This window comes from Pogona vitticeps, chromosome 6, assembly GCF_051106095.1.
Source record: "Pogona vitticeps strain Pit_001003342236 chromosome 6, PviZW2.1, whole genome shotgun sequence".
Taxonomy (NCBI): Eukaryota; Metazoa; Chordata; class Lepidosauria; order Squamata; family Agamidae; genus Pogona; species Pogona vitticeps.
This window is the reverse complement of record NC_135788.1, coordinates 43,843,220-43,866,604: the sequence shown is the minus strand read 5'-3', so window position 1 is coordinate 43,866,604 and position 23,385 is coordinate 43,843,220. Positions and strand designations below refer to the sequence as shown.

At 40.9% G+C, this 23,385-nt stretch overlaps 1 protein-coding gene and 1 non-coding gene across 3 annotated transcripts in view; both read right to left on the bottom strand.

The window, feature by feature from the left end:
• The window catches only part of LRRC3B (leucine rich repeat containing 3B), a 71,830-nt gene that overhangs the window by 19,846 nt on the left and 28,599 nt on the right, over positions 1–23,385 (bottom strand). The window lies entirely within an intron of this gene.
• On the bottom strand, positions 11,877–12,040 carry LOC140701482 (U1 spliceosomal RNA). Its single transcript, XR_012080413.2, has one exon. It is a non-coding gene; the product is annotated as a U1 spliceosomal RNA (small nuclear RNA).

Here is a 23,385-nt window from a genome sequence, read left to right as displayed (position 1 = left end):
CGTACTTAGCAAAGTTGGATAACAAAACAGAACTACAGTAAACAACGGCTGAAACCCTGTTCTGTGATCTAAGCCACATATGGCCGATGACATTAGCAGCCACTGGGATGCTTTTCATCATGGTGGAGTTGCTGAGGGCCACGGAGTGGGGGAGAGAATCTTTAATTTTCAGAATTGCAAACATCATGATAATTTTCTTGACAGTGGTGATTTTTGGAAATTAAAGAACTCCCTCCCATCTTGCAGGCCCCAGAGGCTTTCCAATGATGAAAAGGATCCCACGGCAGCATCAGAACCTTTGGGGAGACTTAGAAATTTAATAATATCACAGCGTTATATGATTGTAACTTCTTGCAATAGGATTTCAGTTAATAAATAATATGAACTCACTGTGAATTTGCATAAAAAAGCACAATGTCCAGAAGCCAGGATCCCTAACTTATTGCAGTCTCCATTTGCATCCTTCAAGGCTCAGGAGATGAAGGGATGGGTGGTGACAACCTTTTGGGGGCTACAGATGAATATCGGGCTGCCAGCATGGCTGTGCTGGCTCCTTGGAGCCCATTCTATGGACCAGCCAATCAGCACTGTTGGCTCCCTTTCCAGCCCTCTATTTCTTGTTTAAGTTGGGACAGAATTTTTCATAAAACCTGCCCAGTTTCATGTTGTTTTATTTCTAGAGCCTTTTTCTTTTGCCACAGGTCCAAGAGTGGCTCGCAGACCTCAAGCTCCAGAGCAATAGAAAGGGAGTGGGGAGTTCGTGGCAACAGCAGGAGGTGAGTGGATGGTCCAGCCCCAAGCTGGAACCTCGTTATGTCCACCTGTGCAGACATAATTATTATGTTTAATTGTTTTTCAACTTATTGGCTGAAATCCTGTTGCACAGGTATACTGGCTTACAGACAGCAATTAAAAGGCACTGCTGTGATTCTCGGGGACATATAGGTCTGCTCGCTTGCAGATATTTGAGAATCCCAGCAGGGAAGTTTTAATTGTCAGCTGGAAATGAGTGACTGTTATATCATTTGCCTTCTGCCTGTGTAAAAGAAGCAAAATAATTTAAACCACTGTATTTTATTTTGCATAATTTGTGAGCTGTCCTGAGTTAGTCACCATGGCATAAAAATGAAATAAACAAATAAAAATAAATGAGTACATCAGCTGGCAGGCAGATCAGCCAATGAATAGATCTTTTGCCCTACGCTATGCCAAATCTTGTTGCTATAACCAATAAAGTTGTATATATTTCTTTACACTGTGCCCTCTTCCATGCCCCTGCTCTTTAGCCACTACAGACTCAGATGAGAGTTAATACATTCTAATACTTTCACCAGATAGATACTGAGGACAGTCATGAACAAGTTGGCTGCCTGACACATGAAGAGTCAAATACCAAAGTTGATATAGAACAATTTTAAGACTGATGGACTCATTTCGATGTGAGCTTCGTCACTTTGTCAGATAAAAAGTTTGTGCTTTTTGTTAATATTTCTGAACAAACATTCAGTATGAAATAAGCATCAATAACCTCCATAAAAATGAAAAATTATACATACTCTGATAATTCACTTATGATTAGATGGCAATAAAACATTCCATCCAAACTCTTAGAAAAGTAATGAGCAGCATAAACAATGACTCACTAAAAGAGTCTAGACTGCAGAAGGCTACACAATGTAGTTTCTACAAAAGGCACCTAAGAGATAAAGCAACAATGAACATTCTCTTAACGGATAAGTAAACAGGGAGAAATGTCAAAAGACTTATTTTGCCATTCAAAGTATTTAACCTTCATTATTAGAAATCCAATTATACTTTTAATATGTGTTATAACTGTACAGCAAAATGCATAATAAACAATTGTATGGTTATGAAGTCCAAGTGCATATGCAAATGATTCCATATAACAATTTTTGAAAATTAAATCCATGGTCTATTCAATGTAAATGTTACAACAGGCTGGGTTGTGTATGAAAGCAGATCAGACATGCTTATTTTGCTTATCGTAGGCTAACTATAAAATTTATTGTAAAGTTATTCTGTTAATGGAGACAGAACAATCTGTACAACATTTAGATTTACAACACAAAAATAAATTCACTACATAATTTGCAGATATGAAGGACCTTTTCACTCAAGAGTAGCATTTCCTCAAACACATTCCAATGTCGAAATCTGAGCTGTCTTTAAAGTTAATACTCAATGAAGGTTCACCAGTAAGACAATCCAGCACTGAAACCCAGTTTAAGGTCACTACTTTCAATTGGGATTAAAACAACACAAGTGCATATTGGATTATGGCTAGAATTTCAAGCCTTATTTCTGTTAGGAAACCATATTAAAATGTGGACACGATTCAAAACCCCAGCAATTTTCCTTTAAAAATGGCTGTGGCAAAGACTTGCAACCAACAGTTTAATTCAATACATGTAGTTTGGATACTGGGGGTGAGATGAAGGGGGTGGTAAAGTGAAAGCAATTCAACATTTTAGCATATCCAGAGGTCCAGTTGCAACCATTCACTAGGACCACCAAGGAATGAACTAGAAACTGAAGCTTTGGCCTTTCAATGGGAAATATTTGGATATGGCTGTCTGTGAACCCATCTAGTAAAGAATACACACTCAAACATCTGCTCAGTCAAAGTTCAACAAGGAACCTTCTACTGATTTTCATATCAGGTTGACCTACTTCACAGGAGTATTCTAAAGATAACCTGGATAAATGAAATTAATAACAGACAGAAAGAAAACTTTCCTAGGCATGAGAAATAGGCCACCACCACCAGGATCATCACCTGCTTTATAACTCCTACATATTTTCTTTGGTCTAAATGACAAAAAAAAATTCCATTCCCTCTAGCTTAAAAAAACCATTTATTTGAAGCCAACTGACCTGAAAAATCTCCTTTCCTTCCTTTACCATATATCTTAATCATCAGCATAGTTAGATCTAGACTTGGGTCAGCATACTTAAGTATGTCTCTAATCTAAAGTTTTATTCTCATATTCTGCAGAGATGTTTTAAAATACTGAATACCTTTTGGGGACAGAAATAGAAGCCTTATATGTTTATCAAATACTGTAAAAGTTTCTGTCTAACGCTCTCCCTGTTAAAGGCCACCATAATTTGTGCCTTTGTCACTTTGAAGTAGGAGAATGGGGCATTACACTGAATTTGACCGAAGCAATGGTGCTGTAAGAAGAAATATTTTATCCTTTTTTCATGAGGCATTTTTATTATCTAAAGTATGCTCCCCCAACTATGGAACTCCCATGTATAGGTATTCACAAGTCTGTTCACATCTCAGGAAGACAGCATGAGGGAATGGGCCTATATTTCCCTTTCCCAGTTTTACAGCTCCTATACAATAGGGAATATAGTCCAATATGATACTTTATATTTAAATCAAAAGCATTAGAAGATCCAGTTAGGAAACTGCTATATGATGTGTACTTGCTCCTGATAAATCATCTACATATGATATCAAAATACACTGGCACAATTAGAGTTGCCATATTGCACAGTTGGTTAGCTTTTCACTGGACTTCAGGAATGCCATCCAGTACCTAGTCCATCAGACGGCTCCAAATCCAAGCTTTCATTAAACACACACACACGCACACACACGCACACACACACACACACGCACAAACACAAATTTAAACCCCCCGAAGAACCTGAAGCAAAGCTACAGCCTTTACAGATACTGGAGATATAAGACAAAACATGCAGTCACAAAGGAAATCCACACTGTAGCCATTTGTTCAATTGTTGTCACCAAAATTCCCTCACAATTTTGGTAATCGATTTTGCAGTATACCTCCACACAGTGTGTCCTTTTTGTTTTGCTTTTATGTCCCTGGTATCACAAGACAACCGATCCATACTGGTGTTTTGTTTTCTTATGCTTTCCTCTGCTATCTTCTGCATCTGAGCCTGTGGGTGTGTACTAGGGTCATGCACATGGAAATCTTTGGGGTTTGGTCCATTTTTGGGGTCTTTGGGAGGGTACCTATTCCATTTTTGGGTCTTCTGTCTATTTGTCCTTTTGTTATACACAGTAAAAGGTAAAGGTTCCCCTTGACAATTTTTGTCCAGTCGTGTCCGACTCTAGGGGGCGGCGCTCATCCCGCTCTTCAAGCCATAGAGCCAGCGTTTGTCCGAAGACAATCTTTCTGTGGTCACATGGCCAGTATGATTTAGACATGGAACGCTGTTTACCTTCCCACCGAGGTGGTCCCTATTTATCTACTCGCATTTGCACGCTTTCAAACCGCTAGGTTGGCGGGAGCTGGGACAAGCGACGGGCGCTCACTCCGTTGCGTGGATTCGATCTTACGACTGCTGGTCTTCTGACCCTGCAGCACAGGCTTCTGTGGTTTAGCCCACAGCGCCACCACGTCTCGTTATACACAGACAAGGGCCTTATTCCTCTTGCTCATCATTCAGCACAGTCACAAAATTCAAGGTTTTTAACCTCTGTTGTAAATATAAGCAAGTCACAAAGTCCATTTGTATGAGTAAAGTACACAGCATGAGATGCTCAAATTTAAACTATCATCTTCATTCCAGACCAAAGAAGAGGATGAGTGAAAGAGAAGAAAGGCCAGGTCTCCTGAAGCAAACTCAGCAAGTGTCTGAGCCTCCCTTCACTCAAGCCTACTGAGGAACTTTATTTTCCCTCCTGAGATTTGGAAACTTTCTCTTGTGATACTAGGGACACAAAAGCGAAACAAAAAGGACACACTGTGTGGAGGTATACTGCAAAATCCATTACCAAAATCTCCTTCATGGATTGCTGCCTTGTCGTGGCGAAGGGGCTTGAGTAACTCAGAGAAGCTATGGGCTATGCTGTGCAGGGACAGGTCATAGTGGAGAGTTCCGACTAAACGCAATCTACCTGGAGTAGGAACTGGAAATGCCACTCCAGTATCTTTGCCAAGAACACCCCATGATCAGAAACAAAAGGCTAAAAGATATGACGCTGGAAGATGGGCCCCTCAGGTCGAAAGGCGTCCAACATGCTACTGAGGAAGAGTGGAGGATAAGTACAAGTAGCTCCAGAGCTAATAAAGTGGTTGGGCCAAAGCCGAAAGGACGCTCAGCTGTGGACGTGCCTGGAAGTGAAAAGAAAGTCTAATGCTGCAAAGAAAAATACTGCATAGGAACCTGGAATGTAAGATCTATGAACCTTGGGAAGCTGGAGGTGGTCGAACAGAAGATGGCAAGAATAAACATCGACATCCTGGGCATCAGTGAACTAAAATGGACAGGAATGGGTGAATTCAACTCAGATGATTATCATATCTACTATTGTGGGCAAGAATCCCGTAGAAGGAATGGAGTAGCTCTCATGGTCAACAAAAGAGTGAGAAAAGCTGTAATGGGATATATAGTGGTGCCTCGCTTAACGGGCGCCCCGGTTAACAATGAATCCGTATAGCAATGTGGATTTTGTGATCGCTTTTGTGATCGCATTGCAATGTTCCCTATGGGGAAAATCACTTTGCAATTTTTCCCCATACCCCCCATTTTCGCGCAGCTGATCGGCAGGGCTTCGGGATAATGGAGGAAAGCGCTTCCCCCCATCATCCCGAAGCCCCGCCGATCAGCTGGGCGAAAATGCCAGCGGGGGCTTTGGGAGGACGGGGGGGAGCACTCCAACGAGGCCTTACAAATAGCAGAGAAGAGAAAGGAAACAAAATGCAAGGGAGATAGGGAAGGTTACAGAAAATTGAATGCAGACTTCCAAAGAATAGCAAGGAGAGACAAGAGGGCCTTTTTAAATGAACAATGCAAAGAAATGGAGGAAAATAACAGAAAAGGAAAAACCAGAGATCTGTTCAGGAAAATTGGAGATATTAGAGGAACATTTTGTGCAAAGATGGACATGATAAAGGATAAAAATGGGAGGGAACTAAAAGAAGCAGAAGACATCAAGAAGAGGTGGCAAGAATACACAGAGGAATTATATCAGAAAGATTTGGATATCCCGGACAACCCAGACAATGTAATTGCTGACCTTGAGCCAGACATCCTGGAGAGTGAAGTCAAGTGGGCCTTAGAAAGTCTGGCTAACAACAAAGCCAGTGGAGGTGATGGCATTCCAGTTGAACTACAGTGGGGTCTCTACTTAAGAACGTCCCTACTTAAGAACAATCCAACTTAAGAACAGCTCCATTTGCTAAATTTTGCTTCTCCTTGAGAATAGAAATCCAAGATAAGAACAGGAAAAAAAAAAAACTTCTATGGACGGAAAAGACCAGATACGGATTAAATGGCTTTCAATGCATTCCTATGGGAAATGCAGATTCAACATAAGAACTTTTCAACTTGAGAACCACCGTCCAATACGGATTAAGTTCTTAAGTAGAGACCCCACTGTATTTAAAATCTTAAAAGATGATGCTGTTAAGGTGCTACATTCAATATGCCAGCAAGTTTGGAAAACCCAACAGTAGCCAGAGGACTGGAAAAGATCAGTCTACATCCCAATCCTAAAGAAGGGCAGTGCCAAAGAATGCTCCAACTACCGTATAATTGCACTCATTTCACACGCTAGCAAGGTTATGCTCAAAATCCTCCAAGGCAGGCTTCAGCAGTATGTGGACCGAGAACTCCCAGAAGTACAAGCTGGATTCCGAAGGGGCAGAGGAACTAGAGACCAAATTGCTAACATGCACTGGATTATGGAGAAAGCCAGAGAGTTCCAGAAAAATATCTACTTCTGCTTCATTGACTATGCAAAAGCCTTTGACTGTGTGAACCACAGCAAACTATGGTAAGTCTTTAAAGAAATGGGAGTGCCTGACCACCTTATCTATCTACTGAGAAGTCTATATGTGGGACAGGAAGCAACAGTTAGAACTGGATATGGAACAACTGATTGACTCAAAATTGGGTAAGGAGTATGACAAGGCTGTATATTGTCTCCCTGCTTATTTAACTTCTATGCAGAATACATCATGTGGAAGGCTGGACTGGAGGAATCCCAAACCAGAATTAAGATTGCCGGAAGAAATATCAACAACCTCCGATATGCAGATGATACCACTCTGATGGCAGAAAGTGAGGAGGAATTAAAGAACCTTGTAATGAGGGTGAAAGAGGAGAGTGCAAAAAACAGTCTGAAACTCAACATCAAAAAAACTAAGATCATGGCCAGTGGTCCCACCACCTCCTGGGAAATAGAAGGGGAAGATATGGAGGCAGTGACAGATTTTACTTTCTTGGGCTCCATGATCACTGCAGATGGAGACAGCAGCCACAAAATGAAAAAACGCCTGCTTCTTGGGAGGAAAGCGATGACAAACCTTGACAGCATCTTAAAAAAGCAGAGATATCACCTTGCCAACAAAAGTCTGAATAGTCAAAGGTATGGTTTTTCCTGCAGTGATGTATGGAAGTGAGAGCTGGACCATAAAGAAAGCTGACCGCCGAAGAATTGATGCCTTTGAATTGTGGTGCTGGAAGAGGCTCTTGAGAGTCCCCTGGACTGCAAGGAGAACAAACCTATCAATTCTAAAGGAAATCAAACCAGAGTGCTCACTGGAAGGATAGATCCTGAAGCTGAGGCTCCAGTACTTTGGCCATCTCATGAGAAGAGAAGACTCCTTGGAAAAGACCTTGATGTTGGGAAAGTGTGAAGGCAAGAGGAGAAGGGGACGACAGAGGATGAGATGGTTGGACAGTGTCATCGAAGCAACCAACATGAATTTGACAGAACTACAGGAGGCAGTGGAAAATAGGAGGGCCTGGCGTGCTCTGGTCCATGGGGTCACGAAGAGTCAGACGCGACTAAACAATGACGATCCTAGGAAGCTGATAATTTTAGGCTGAAATCATTTTAAAAACCATTTCCCAACATATTGTAAGACCTATTGTATTTGCTATTCGTTGGAAGAAAATGTCTCTGTTCAATTTTTGAGTATAGGATACTGTATCAGCAAAAGGCCAGACACTGCCTTGCAATATAATGCTTCTGCTGCCAGCAGAAAAATGCATGTAAAATTTTGTGCAGCAAAGGCCAGTTGGAATGTTGACAACACCCATGTCAACAGTTCAGATGTTCTCCACGATCCCCTCTTGTGGTCACTGCTTTTCACCAAGCAAGCGAAAATCGAAAATCGAAGAACCTGGCTTTCTGCATCAGTTAACCACTTCTCACCCAAACACAAAGCAATTGTCACGACTGCTTTTCAACAAGTTCCCTAGCTACTTATTGCTTAGGGCACAAAGCAAATGCCTAAAGGAAAGCCTCCGTTGAAGTGTGGATGTCTGAGTTATCATCAGTAGCTGTGATGAAATATCTGCTTAAATTAGCAATCAATGGTTGGCATTTGAAATACAACTAGCGAATATGCCAGATGTTGACAAAAAATGTGAGCAGAAATACGTTAACGTAATGAGTGGGTGAGAATAGTTTTTGAAAATCAGATTGTTAAAGATGCTGTCCAACCTTCTCCAAATGTAGCACAGAGCAAATCCCTGACATCTACATTCATTTTTTTTTCACATATAGTGGCTGGAAGGAAGGTTATTTCAAATTCAACTGCATTGTTTACTGTATCCTTTTTAAAAACTTCATAAATATTAGAGCAAGAATTTTCTACCTTTTGGTCTGTTATGAGTTGCTGGCTTCAAATGTGTGTATTGGGCAGAGGGATCTTGTTACCTCCAGCAAACTCTATTTTCAAAATCCTATCCTTTCCCAAGCACTTACAAAAATCATTTCAGTGTAGTCTTCTGTCTCTTGTAAGCACTCGTCACAAGACATGTTGACACGGTTCTTATGAAGACCCAAATTTATTTGCAAATGAGAGCTACTATATTTGTGCCCATTCCTTTTGCTCATGAATATCAAAGCCTCTTGGAAGACATTAATATGTTAACCTTACCTCTTTAATTATCTAGGCTAGGGTATTAGAGTAGCCATATTTCCTATCTCAGATGGGAAAGAATAAACAAAGGCAGCCTATTTCCTGTTAAAATAGCTTAGACTGCTGTCTTAACTATATCTAGAAAGAAGTAATCCCCAGCAAATGAAAGGTGATTATAAATTATAATTATGCAACATGAAATTCATTCTGATTTGCAGCAACCTCTGATAGGGTTTCTAGATACAAAGTAGTTAGAAGTGGTAGACTAGTCCCTTCTTCTGGGGGCTCACTAGGATTTAGCAATTTGCCCAAGACTCACAGCTAAATGTATGTAGGATTGCAGCTTTAGGGATTTATCTAATGTGTGATCTGCTGCATTTAGGTTCTAGACTTCCCAGCCACAAGGACAAAAAAGACTCCAGACTCCAAATGTAGCAGAATATAGCCCCCAATACTGACTCAGCAGATTCAATCTCTGCTATTATTCTAGTGGTCTAATAAAGTTATTACTCAGCCTTGTTTTAGAATGATATTACAGAAAACCTTTCCTGGAGTCCTTCTGTACCTTGGTTGTGGCAAGCTCCCCCTAATAGTATAGGTGTCACAGATAGGTAATTAGGCTTCTTGTATTGATCTTAATCTTTGCTGCAGCTTTGCCTCTTGAATTTTTTTCTAGTAAACACTATTAAGGAATATTCTTGCAGATTAAATGATCAACTGGTGGTATGCTTAATTTGCTGAACTTGGTTTCATGTGCACACTAGCATGGATGGCTGCTAGTGTGATTCAAGTATGCGTTTCACAAATATACCTTCCTAGATTGAAGCCTCACTGCCTTGGACGATGCATGGACATTGACGTTTAAGGAGTAAATGAAGTAACACCAAGACAAATCATTGCCACACCATAACTCTGCAGATAGAGAACTTGGGGCTGCATCAGCAGCCTATTATCTTTCTACATGTCCCTTGTTTTGTAACATATGGAAACATCTAGAGCATTTTACATACCTATCTCTATTGAACTTTCATAAATTGTTTGCAAAATATGGTTTTTCACTGTCCAAGATGCAGAACATACTCATTTCCATCTCGCCACTGTTTCTTGTCAACCATGTTTGCACATTTCACAATGTTCTATATTGTACCCTGCAAATTCTGAAACCAACCACAAGGAACGTGACAGTGATAGATATAGATTGGATTGGGTGGGTAAAGAAAACGAATGCACACAAAGAAGCAATTTGATAGCTGTTTTCAAAAGTTGTATTTAACTTATGCTGATCTGGAGTATCATGAATGGGTGGCAAATGATTAGATACTTTAGCTACTGTTGCATTTCTGCTATCAGTGAGGGGGAAGACACTTATGAGATTTTCTGTCACAAATGCTAGAACAACTTGGGATGGCATGTCATTTGTGACTTTGCCTCAGACACTGAAGTATCAAAGCATGGCTCTGGCCAATGCACAGTAAAGCCATCCACTTTGACAGGATCTCTTAGTCGTCCAAATTAAAGGCTCATTGTCTCCCCATTCATGGGTGAACATTTTAGTTCCAGAAAAGACTGGTTTGCAGTCAACTAAAACTGGTTGTAGAGCTGATTACAAACAGTACATAGAAACAAATGAAACCACAATAATAAATGCTGGACAAGGGACTATGTGTGGTATCAAAAATGAACTTTCTCAAGCCTTAATCTTGTGCATCTTACTGGACTCCAGAAAAATCAAGTTCTATTTAATTTTCCACCCTGGAAGAAAGAGTTGGGAAGAACAAGAAGAAAAGGAGGCACATAAATAATTAGAAACATATATTCATTAATAGTCATAATGAACATGTTGAGTTCATGATGGCTGTGAATCGTAAATTTCTGTAAAAACATTTCAAATAGCAATAAGGAAATTACAATATCATTTTTGAAAAACCTGTACTTGTATGGCTCTTTGAATAGGTTTTCAAATATATGTCCTAAGTTAAATGGATCTTACACCTCAATAAATGTGCAAAGAATTCTTGAAGGCTTTTACAGACGGGATCCAATGGTTGTTGTGAGTTTTCTCAGCTGTTTGGCCATGTTCTTAAGGTTTTTCTTCCTAAAGTTTCACCAGTCTCTGTGGCCGGCATCTTCAGAGGACAGGAGTCAGAACTCAGTCTGTGTTCTGTTGCAGTTTGTTGGATAGTTGAGTATTTATAGCTGTGGGATCAGCTTTTATCTATTTCAGGAGATTGGATGATTATGGTGATCAGTGTGTTTTTTGTTGTGGGTGTATTGTTGTGATAAGGGGGAGAGATTATCTGTCACTGTGATTGATGGCTGTTAGCTGGTCCTTTGTGTGCAGTGATCACTGGTCATTGTTGCTGGGTAGAGTTTGTTGACCTTTTGCAGGCTGTATTTTTCAGTGCTGGGAGCTGAATTTTCAACTTTCTTCTTTTTTGTTGAAGCTCTGCTTGTTTTTGTGGATTCCAATGGCTTCCCTGTGCAGTCTAACATGATTGCTGGTGTTGTCCAGTACTTCTGTCTGTTGAAATAGAATTTCATGTGCCACTTGTTTTAGGGCATGTTCAGCTACTTCCAATTTTTCTGGTTGTTTTAGTCTGCAGTGTCTTTCATGTTCTTTGATTCTAGTGTGGATGCTGTGTTTTGTGGTTCCAATATACTGTATTTTTTGCTCCATAAGACACAGTTTCCCCCCAAAAAAAGTGTATGTGCATCTTATGCAGCGAATACTGTAAAAAGGGTTCAGCCACCACCACCCAGAAGCCTCCCACCACTGTGCTGGGAGGTCTCTAAACTGGCACTAGAGCTGCTCACCATGGCAGCCACATTGGAACTCACCACTCTGCCATCTGCGCTGCTGGCTTTCCAGAATCTGCCTCCTGGAGCCCACCTGGAAAGCCAACATGGACAATGGGCCTATGGCAGCAAATTTAAATGGCAGAGGGCAGTGAAAACAGCCAAGGACCGAAGGGGAAAGAGTGATTCTAGAAAGACCAGGGGAAAGCACAAACACAGTCCCCCACTACCACAAATTATGCAGTTGATTTTCCCACATTTGGGGAAATCACAGGAATCAGCACACCTGAAGTGCAATGGATTTGCCTCACCCTAGGAAAACCACTTTAATAATCATGGTATCTCCCCTGCCAGGTAAGTATGAGTTGGAGTGGCCCCTGCATCTCCTGCCCCCTTTTGTGCCCTGCCCCCCCAAGGTATGGTGACCCCCTGGCTGGACCTCCCACTCAGAACAGGGCTGCACAGCCCCAGTCCCGCCAGAGGCCAAGAGAGCTCCTCAATGTTTTGGGGTGCCCTGCAGGACCCCCATCAGGGGCTGGGTGTTCCTCCCACAATCCTCCAGTGCACAGATATTAGCATACCTAATGTGCGTGGAAGGCAGGGAAAGTGGGAAATTCAAACTTTCAGTTAGCGAAGAGGCTGCTTGTCTGCTTCCTTGCTCGTCCAAGCAGTTAGAGAGCTGGGAGAGAGACCTGGGGCTGCCTGGTATTCTCATTTTAAAATGTAAAATTTAGTTTAAAAGCTACTTGTTTTGGGTTAAACCGTGCTTGGGTGAAAAGGTGCTCCATTTGAGTTGAAACCTCCTTGTGTAGAAACGTGCATGCTTGATTTAAAAGCTGCTAGTTTTGCTTTAAAAGCTGCTTGTTTGGGGTTAAACCGTGCTTGGGTGAAAAGGTGCTCTGTATTAAATATTTTATTACACTATTTGGTTCAGAATATTTTTTTCCTCTTTTCCTCCTCTAAAAATTAGGTATGTATTAAGGTCAGGTGCGTCTTATGGAGCGAAAAATACGGTATACCTGGCCATAACTGCAAGGTATCCGGTATACTGCTGCAGTGGTGAAGGGGTCCCTTTTGTCCTTTGCTGACTGTAACATTTGTTGTATTTTTGTGGTGGACCTGAATATTGTTTGTAGGTTGTGTTTTTTCAAAAGTTTCCCAATGCGGTCCGTGGTCCCTTTGATGTATGGCAGAAATACTTTATTTCTTGGTTTGATGGCTCTTGTGATTTCATTCTTAGAATAGCCATTTGCCTGTAGGGCCCAATTCAGATGGTTGAGTCTGGTGCTGAGAAATTCAGTTTCACAGTTCCAATTTGCACAGTCTACCAGTGTTTCGATTATGCCTCTTTTTTGTTGTGGGTCAAAGAATTTTAGGCTAAGAGGGGTTTGATGTGGGATGTCAGCTTCTCCTCCACTCCTCCTTTTCTTCACCCCTTTTTATGGCTCTTGGGCTGGCAGACCTCAGCCAGCACAGTAGCTGGGCCGGCTGATCCAGGTGTAGCAACAGTGCTATGATCACAGTATTGTGATCAGCCAGCAGAAAGTGGTTGTATGGACACAAGGGTTGTTGTGCCAGCACAAGAGCCTGCTGCGCATTCCAAACCCACTACAACCAGCATACAGTATATTTGAGGTTGGATTGCACTGCAAGTCAGGAGTTAAACTTGTATCTCCCCTTTTACAGGCCCAATATTCTAACCATTACACTCTATCAGTTTCTCAGAACAGTGGTTACTACATATGATGGCAAAGCTGAAACACTGTGGTAAAAAAAACACTGCAATTAAATTGCTTAATTGAATATGGTGCATACTGACTTCAAGTAAGGGCACATAATTTGTATGATATGCAGATTAGACCACCTAGATCTGAAGACTTGGAATATGGCAACCCTAAGCACACAACAGCACAAATATTAACAGTGGATTGCCGTCTCCACAGACAGTCAGATGAGGTTCCTTCCTCAAGTACTCAGTTCCCCACCATTCCAAACACAGCAGCAGGAATGAACATTTTTTCCATACTGTGTGCAGGCCTATCAATAATCTGATTGCTTCAGAAATCCCTTGCAAACTTAAATGAATTATATCTCTGCATATGCATTTTATGCTATCTTCACTCCTTAGAATTTAATAAGAGGAAACAGTACAGCAGGTGTCACACACCCAGGTTTCTGCAGCTCCCCAAGGGGAGCAGAAAATACACCACATTTTGTGTTGTGTGGGAAATAAGCTTCAGACAAAGCATTCATATCTCCAAGCCTCAAAATCCCAGAGACACTTGATTCCTTTTTCTTTCTCACTGAAGGGAACATTTCTGCCAGCCTACATCCCTGTTCAGTTCTTCATTATACCCACGATAACAATAAGAGAACATGAATGCAAGGTACATCGAGGCCATATTTACTGGGTGACCAATAATTACAAAAGGCAGCTCCCTTGTTGGGCGAGTGTCAGTGCCCATCACAGCAGCCTGGTCAGCTGACACCAGAAGAAGAAACTGAAGAACTGACAACTAATATTGAGAAAAAAAGACCCATGGAGTAACACTGCAACATCAAACAGCAAAAGCTAAGAAGAACAGTCAAACAAAGAAACAAAATTAAAAATTACTGAAGCATGTAATGTGAATTATTTTGATCCTTCAATTAAGTCTCTTCCAAAAAATTGCTGCAAACCATTTCCTTTAGCCTGTAGGTCTATACATCAAAAATGCAGAAAATTAACTAGTATCAACAGCAACAAAAAATCCTTTACATGGTGTATCCATGCATGGCATTATAAAATAAATAAGGTCTGTGATTATGGGTCTTCCTTATTTTTAGTTCAATGAAGTGCAAAAATCATTTTTCATGCAAATGGTATCTATTTGAGCAAACATTTTTGTCTCCAAAACATGGCTCCTTGTGAAAAGGAGGAATGTTCTTTATTCTGTGCAATTTAAAACACTTTTTGTAATGAAAGCACTGGAAGTACTTAAAAGATCAGCAGTCCAAACTATACATATCTATTCAGAAGTAAGTTCTACTGAGTTCAGATCTTTATTCCTAGGTGAATGCATACGGAATTGCAATCTCTTGCACATCTAATCTGGAGGAAACCTAGTAGGATGCAAGAACCTACACGTCTGCAATCCTGTGCACACAGAACCAGAATACAATGTGACTACTGAATGCTGGCTGAGGATTTAGTTTCAAGAGAAGAGATAAACAAGCAAAGGTTGCTCATCTTTGCTCCTCCACACAGATTACATCAGCTCACTCTGTCCCCATGGAATTTTTCTCTTAAGCCTTATTCTGCCATTACTACTGGTAAATGGGAATGTTCTATTGATTGATTGATTGATTGATTGATTGATTGATTGATTGATTGATTGATTGATTGATTGATTTGTATCCCACCCATCTGGTCTATACGACCATTCTAGCCCCATCACCTTCTGTTTCTAGTACAGTATTTCTGCCCTGCTACGTCAGGTGCAGTCAATGAGTTAGGACCCTGAGAGTCCCTACTTACACGGAAAGCATACACAAATAGCAGAGCTCTGCCTCTTCAGATTGATCAGGAGGGCAACAAAACCAGAAATGGAAGGAGATAGGGCTAGAGCATTCTCTTTTGTGTGGTTAGTACCCAAACTTAGGTGTTCAAAAAGAATTAATATTAAAGCCTGAGGAGGGAGATAGTTTGAGGCCTGTCTCCTGCCTGTCATTATCTCCAAGTGAGAAAGGACAGTCTCGAAAAGAGACAGTCAGCTACACATGGAACTTCTCCCCATGACTGGGAATGCTGATTTTACAGGATCTTCAGTCCCATGGAGAGAGGACAGCAGACCCTCAGAAGGCCACTCTCCCAGTGAGGAGAATGATGGAATCACCCATGGAAGGATTTGCTTGCTACTATTTCATCATGCCTGAAGAGGACTGCGGTGTTTGGCCATAGTAAAGCCTGAAGGGCATACCACTGCAGATATACTGCATAGGATCCAAAAGCGGTATATCTGGGGTCATTCCAGAGAAAAGAAATCACTTTGTGGCAGTACAAGATCTACTCTTGGACGCTGTTAACATCTCATTAGATACCTATTAGACCTTAGGTACACTAGCAGATAGAATCAGCTACAAAAAGTCAGGGAAGCAAAGGAATGAGTCATCAGTCTGCCTGCTGAATAACAGTCCACGTATTTTCAGACCAAAATAAGCAAAGCAGTTAATGAAAAACCAGTTCATAAAATTATATCTTTGTGGAAACAATCCATACAGCAAACTCATAAACATACACATATCACCCAGGATAAACCAACACAAACTAAAATCTAACTTTAGCTTCAGAAATATTCCATCCTTTTGCTGTAAAGCTAGTATTTGTCGCTTTTACAAGATACCAAACTCTTCAAGGAATTCTACTTGCAAGTGCCCTTCTCATACTCCTCTCTCATCACCAAAGGCACAAAGCTTTAGTAACACATTTAAACAAGTACTGTATACTTAACCTGGTCACCTTTATTTGGGAGAAGAATAGCTGCAGATTTCCATTCCAGATGTGGACTGGGAGCATGGAAATCACATACTGTTTTACTCTAAAAGTGTTATTCAATGCTAACAGAACATTTAGGGGCAAACAGCAAAAAGTTAGAAGGCAATTTTCAACAAACAAGCAAACAAACCTGATACATGGATCTATTCTAAATTAAAAGCACATTTTGGATCAGGACCTTATGGCAGTTTTTCTTTAAAATAAAATCAGCGAAGTAGAACACACTTGTTTAAAGACATGGCTAGGGACACAACTAGCTCTTGCTTTCAATACTCACCCCAGTTCTATTGAGACACGAGTCTTCACTGTGCAGTTGTATGCATACTAATGATGAAGACGTGCATTTATTTACCATTGAGCCCCACTGATGCCAATGGGCTTTGATTCTGAGTAGATGTGCACAGAATCATGAAAGAGCTAACCAGCAAGCCTTAGTTTTCTGTATCAACTGAAAACAAGGAGGAGATGGTGGTGGCATCTTACAGATTAACAACATTTGGGGGGTGGGTCATGGACTGCGGATTGCATCAGATTCATAAAAGCTTATGATAAATATGTGTTACTCTTCAAGAGGCCACAAGACCCCTTGTTGTTACCAGCCAATGTGGCTATCAACCCACCCACAGAAAAGAATAAAATAACTTAAATCTTATTTTAAAATTTAATATGCCTTTACTGAAAACAATCTGCCCCATTAAAAATTAAGAAGGAATATTCCATTGCCAGGGAGTATTGCACAGCAAAGGTCAAAACACCCATCAGTGCTCTTTCAAAGCACTTGGCACTGAACAAAAGACTTATGACCCACAAGTTCAAGACTGCAGCAGATATGGATTGCTACCAATAAGAAACCCAATAAACATTTCAGGGTACTCTTGTACCTCTTTAAACTTCATCTAGAGCCAAGAACATGGTGATACAATAGTATAGTCGGGCCTCGCTTTACGATTGCCCCGCATTACGACAAAACCGCATTACGACTATCTTTTTGCGATCGCAATTGTGATCGCAAAACGATAGTCTAAATGGAGTTTTTTTGCTTTGCGATGATCGGTTCCCTGCTTCAGGAACCGATTCTTCGCAAAACGAGGATTTTAAAACAGCTGATTGGCAGTTTCAAAATGGCCACCGGGTAAACAAAATGGCTCCCCGCTGTTTTCTGGGACGGATTCCTCGCAAGACAGGCAGCGAAAACGGCTGCCCTATGGAGGATCTTCTCTGGACTGTGAGTTTTGACCCCATTGGAACACATTGAAGGGGTTTCAATGCGTTTCAATGGGGGTTTTTTTGCTTTACGATGTTTTTGCTTAATGGCGATTTTCCTGGAATGGATTATCGTCGTTAAGCGAGGCACCACTGTACAGGTTATGTTCTTCTTGATACATTTGTTTTAGAGGTGTGCACATCTATGTTTTTTGGACTACAGTTCCCATCTATGCAAAAGACAAATACATAACCCAAAACCACAAATCTGCACAGCTCTTATTTGTATCATATTAAAATAAATGGCTAATATTTCAGTTCGCTCTCTGACAGGTGTGCGGAAAAACACAACAAAAGCAAGCCTCACTAAATTTGCTCTACAGTCTGTTTTTAAGTATGTTTTTGTAGAAATGGACTGGAAAGAATATGTATTACCAACTGAGCTCATAAAAGTTCCTAAAACCCTCAGTCAGCAGCACCAGTGGCCAGGCTAGCTGGCAATTCTGGGAGCTACAGTTCATAATGGTACTGTAACTTTTCCAGGCTCTGCAATATTACTGATTTACAAGTAAGTTTCATCTGTCTTCCAAAACAGTTCAGAGGGCCAGGCTTGGCAATCTCCATCAGCATTCCTTGTCTTGAGCCAAGTGCGATCTAATGGGTCCTGAATGTGGAGCTGACTCTCACACTAAGCAGTGAGACAGCTTCATCAGACATCTGACACTGGATGTCATCAAGACGTATTGTTGTCTAGCCCTGGAAAACAATTTGATCTTTTGCAAGCATTTGAACTGAGTACTTATAAAGTGTTTATAGCAAACACCTCTTTGTAGCTACTTCCTCTTACTCAGCCTCAAATGTGGAGGACTCTTGGGCAAAGGTGAAACTTTTGGCTGCCAGTTTTAGAGCTCCAGCAGAGCATCCACTACCAGTTTCAGAAGCCCAATGGAAAAATGGCGTTGTACATGACACTTTTTCTCAGGTACTACCTTTGGCAGAAGTACAAATAAAATTGTAACACAAATAATAGTACTTGTGGCATCTTTAAAACTAATGAATTTACCTCAGTGTGAGCTTTCTCAGATAAAATCCACTTCTTCAAAACACTAAACATCTTGAAATTTGCAGCTAGAATCTGCATATGCATTCCATGAAATAAGGAAAAAAATATTTTTGACAACATGCACACATTTTAAAGACACACAAAGAAAACTGGCTGCAATTCAATAATACATTAAAACATGCTTTTGTCGATGAGTGCACATACATACACACATTTCTGTATGAGGAGAAAAGTTTATACAGAACTAGAACAGAACAAGCTTCAACACAGAACTGAATAACTTCAACAAGCTCCCCAAATCCCCATATTCCTGTCTAGGGCAGCTGCTTGCATTTGCACAATATCTCCGTAAAGATTAATAGACGTGTGAATATGTTTTTATGTGGAAATCACCGATGAAGCTGAAATCTGTTTGGAAAAGGAAGGCTGGCTGGAAAGACACAGTCCTTCAGGAAAGTTAGGGCTTTGCCATTTGCTGAATATGCTGAATTTGGTCAAATCACTGAGCTTTCATTAAAGGAAAATAACTCTCAGTCAGGTATCCCTATTCATGACCTCCCCGCCCTCTCTCTCACGCATGAGGAATACTGATTAAGGTGAGAGGGAATCCATCCAGGCAAGAAGCTTTACCCTCAGAAATCTCTGCAATGGGCAACATTGCCCAAAGGATAAGGAAATCAACTTTTATAAGATGACACAAAAAGACGGGCTTGATATTTCCATTTGTTAGTCAAGTGGTGCAACGAAGTTTTCTAGCACAACATCAGCAATCTAACTTGATCTAAAGAACCTGGAACTTCAGCCAGAGAATCTTGCCAGTCCTTCTTTGTTCTAAAATCCCGTTCTTGTTTTGAGGCTCTTCAAAAGTTTTTCCCCTCCTGAGATTTGTCCAAAGATCTCCCTCTCTTCCAGCTGTTTCAATCTGACAGCACCTTTTCAGGAAGGTTCAACAGGAGCCTAGAAGAAGGTTGTTTTTGCCAACCCTGATCATGATGTTCTTTCCTTAGACACAGCATGGGCGGAGGACTGTCTTCCCTTTCTTGAAATTCTCGAGCCTTTCTTTTCCCAGCAAACTCTGGATCTCAAATTGCCAAGTCCAAATCCCTACCATCTCCTGGAATCTACACCCAACTCTCTTTATTTTCAGATGTGGAATTTAGAACCCTCTTGTAATTGTGAAAATTAGATTGAAGTGTACATTTCCTGTCCTTCACATTCGGTGAGCATTTTGATTTCTATTCCTTGCTTTCAGGAAATAAAAGCTATTGTTTTCTTTGGCTTGTATGTTCTTGAAAGGGCATCCTTGTGTGAGGCTGTACTAATGTAAACAGTCCTGCTTTTCCAGGTAAGCTGAAAAGAGGATACTGGTGGTTTCTCCTGAGAAGTTAAACCATATCTGGAAGGAAGGGAGCTGCCTCCTGCAGTTTACTGCTCCCCATTTAACTTATTTTAATATGCTTTTAAAATGAAAGAAGGGGGGTGCTTTCTTTTCCTGATGACTGCCCCCCAACTGCTCCAAACAGGTGTAGTAGCCTCTCTGCCTAAGGCGAGGAGCATAAGTGTGGCCAGGCATCTAAAATTCAAGGAATGCCTCAGCTGAAACCCTAAGAACTCCTTGCCACAGGATGTGGTGATGGCATCTGGCCTAGATACCTTTAAAAGGGGATTGGACAGATTCCTGGAGGAAAAGTCCATTGCAGGTTACAAGCCGTGATGAAGATGTATAATCTCCAGGCTTAAAAAGAAGGTACCTCAAAATGCCAGATGCAGAGGAGTGGCATCAGGAGACAAGTATCTAGTTGTCTCGTGTGTTCCCAGAGGCATCTGGTGGGGCCACTGTGAGATACAGGAAGCTGGACTAGATGGGCCCTTGGCCTGATCCTGCCTGGCTCTTCTTATGTTCTAATCTAGAAGCCTCTCCAGCACCCTTTGCTATAGAGCCATGGAGTTTTCTTTACAGGAACTACGGCATCCTGTTCCCCATCTTTCTACTCAATAAATCCTATCCTACATGAATGGCATGGTTCTTTCTCAAGCACCGCAAAACTGTTACTTTGGAGCTGTGACTTTGTAGCCCAGTGAAGATACCTGTCAACTCATGCAAGTATGAGTCTTTGAATTAATATTTCCATATTCTGAAATTATTTTATTCGTTCATTAGCTGTTTTATTCACTTATTGTTTGCTATTTACAAAGCTCTATCATAATATTTGCCATTCATCAATGCAATTGTTCTCAATATTTTCTTTCTTGCCTATTCAACAAAATTCTTTAAGGACTTAAAGACAGCCTATAAACACCAAGACTTCAATGAAAATAGTAATAGGTGACATGGCTGCAAAAAGTAGTCAGGAAACGCAGAATTCTGCTGGGTCAGTATGTTGGTTAAACGTTCTGAAATGTCCCCTTTCTTCAACACATTATTTCATTTCTGCCTTTCAAATAAATTTTACATAAAACCAGGACAACTGGATATCTACTTAGCAAACACAGTCCATAACAACATAAATTAAATTATAATATTTTCCCCAATTTGCCTTTAATATGGGAATGGAGAACCTTCCAGAAGTCAGACTACAATTCCTATTCTTCTTCCACATTGGCTCTGCTGGATAGGGTTGCCTGTAGTTGCAAAACAACTAACATTAAGAGGGCCAAATATTCCCTATCAAGGTTTCCTCTGAGTTGGGTATATGAGCCCCGCGCGCACGTCCACCTCCCTTCATGCAGCTGTCTTCCCCCCTGCACAATGATCAAGTTAGGTTCCAGTTGCAACAAAACCCTGCGTGTGGGTGGGAGGGGCAGGGGCTGCACACGCGGCAGCAGTCGTGCATGACAGAGGCAGAGCCCTGCCCAGCAGAGCTGAAAGTTAGAGAGTATGTTGCTCCCCACCCCTTCTTTAAGGCATGGTATTGATAACAACATGATCTACTTACAGGCAACCATGTAGCTACCCTGTTTCCCTGAAAATAAGACCTAACCTGAAAATAAGCCATAGTAAGATTTTTCGGGATGCTCGTAATATAAGCACTACCCTCCCCAAAATAAGCCCCAGTTAAGTGAAACCCCACCCTCCACCATTGTGCAGCAACCAGAAGATGACAGGACTGTATTTAAATAAATGTAAATTGTTGTAGATGGATACTGGCTTACCACCACCACCATGCCGCCCTTCTCCTCCCCTTCCGGGGCAGGGAGCGCTTCCGGATGATGAGGCGGAGTTTAATTTTTTAAATATTTTTATTTTAATTTATTCTAAAGAAAACAAGTACCATATTTTTTGCTCCATATCCCCCCACCAGTCTTTTTTTACCCTCCCAACCCAAGCCCAATAGCACGCGGAAAGAAACCAGGATTTTATACCCGACCAATCGAGACAAATTTTCTTTGGCTTCCCACTGCCGCCATCACCACCACACCGCCCTTCTCCTCCCATTCTGGGACAGGGAGAACGTCCGGATGATGAGCTGGCTGGGCAGTTGTTGTTGTTGTTGTTGTCGTCATCATCATCATTATCATTATGTGCGTCTTATCCTCAGATGCATCTTATGGAGTGAAAAATATGGTACATCTAGAAACAAATGTGTAAGGTGAATTGAAGATAGATTTTGTGGGCTTTACTAACATCCCAATTCAAACACTGATGTTTGCTTTTATGTTATCAGTCATTATTGTTCCTTTCTGTTAAATTAGTTCACTTTTTCCATCTTATTCTTCTCTTTTAAACAAAGACCTAATTACTTTTCGAACTGCTAACAGTTCGAAAGCATGTAAAAATGTGAGTAGATAAATAGGTACCACCTGCAACTAGACAGGGAACGCACTGGCCACGTGACCACAGAAACTGTCTTCGGACAAACACTGGCTCTATAGCTTGGAAACGGGGATGAGCACCACGCCCTAGAGTTGGACATGACTGGCCTAAATGTTAAGGGGAACCTTTACCTTTACCTAATTACATTTATTTTCAAACAATTTTACTGTCAGCTTCAAATAAAGTTACGTAATTGGCACAAAGAAATATCATCTATAAGCATCTTTACATGGTGTAAAGAATTAAATGCGAAAGAATAGAATTAGGAAGACTTCCAAAACAAATCAAAATCTAGAGAAATCTACATTTACTGTATTCCACCTTTTCTCCCCTTATTTAATTTATTGCAACATCATTCATAATAAACTGACAAAAGGCAACTTTAGACAATTATGTGTTCAAAGAGTAAGGGATTATTTTTTCAGCGTCTCAAGGAAGAGAATCTTAAGCAAATGGACATTTTGACTGTTTGAAGATACAAACACATTTACAGTAATTATTTCAGAACACTTGCTGATTGCAAGATACCAACATCAATAAAATCTGTTGTTCAGATGTTTCCACCCTAATTAGAACACTCTGAACATAAAAAAGGGCATGGTTCTTTAAAATTATTTGTACCCAAGTGATCACAATTTTGAAATAATTCACCACAAGTAATGAATCCAGAGTTCACTGGAAAGAAATCACATTCACGGAAGATGTCACTTTGACAAATATTAAAATCTCTGAGGAAAGCAGAATATAAATTCAGTTTTGAGATGGCAGATCTCACCATTCTTGTCTATGTGCAGACCAAACATGTTCTACATCCCATATTCCATAGGATGCTGTTGAAAGCTATATTCAGTCCGATACACTATGCAGGAGAGAAACTCACAAGGATGGCCTGTAAAGGTGTGACGGGAGAGTGAAGTTATCTTAGGCTGGATCAGGCTAAACACTATCACTTGAACATGTGGTCTGAGATTTAGAGCAATCTTTATATCCACATGCTAGGACTGGATGGTTTCAGGACAGGAAGCCACAACACATCTCAAAGTAATCTTACTTCATGTGTTCCTTCCTCAGTCTCCATGCACCCGCAACCTCT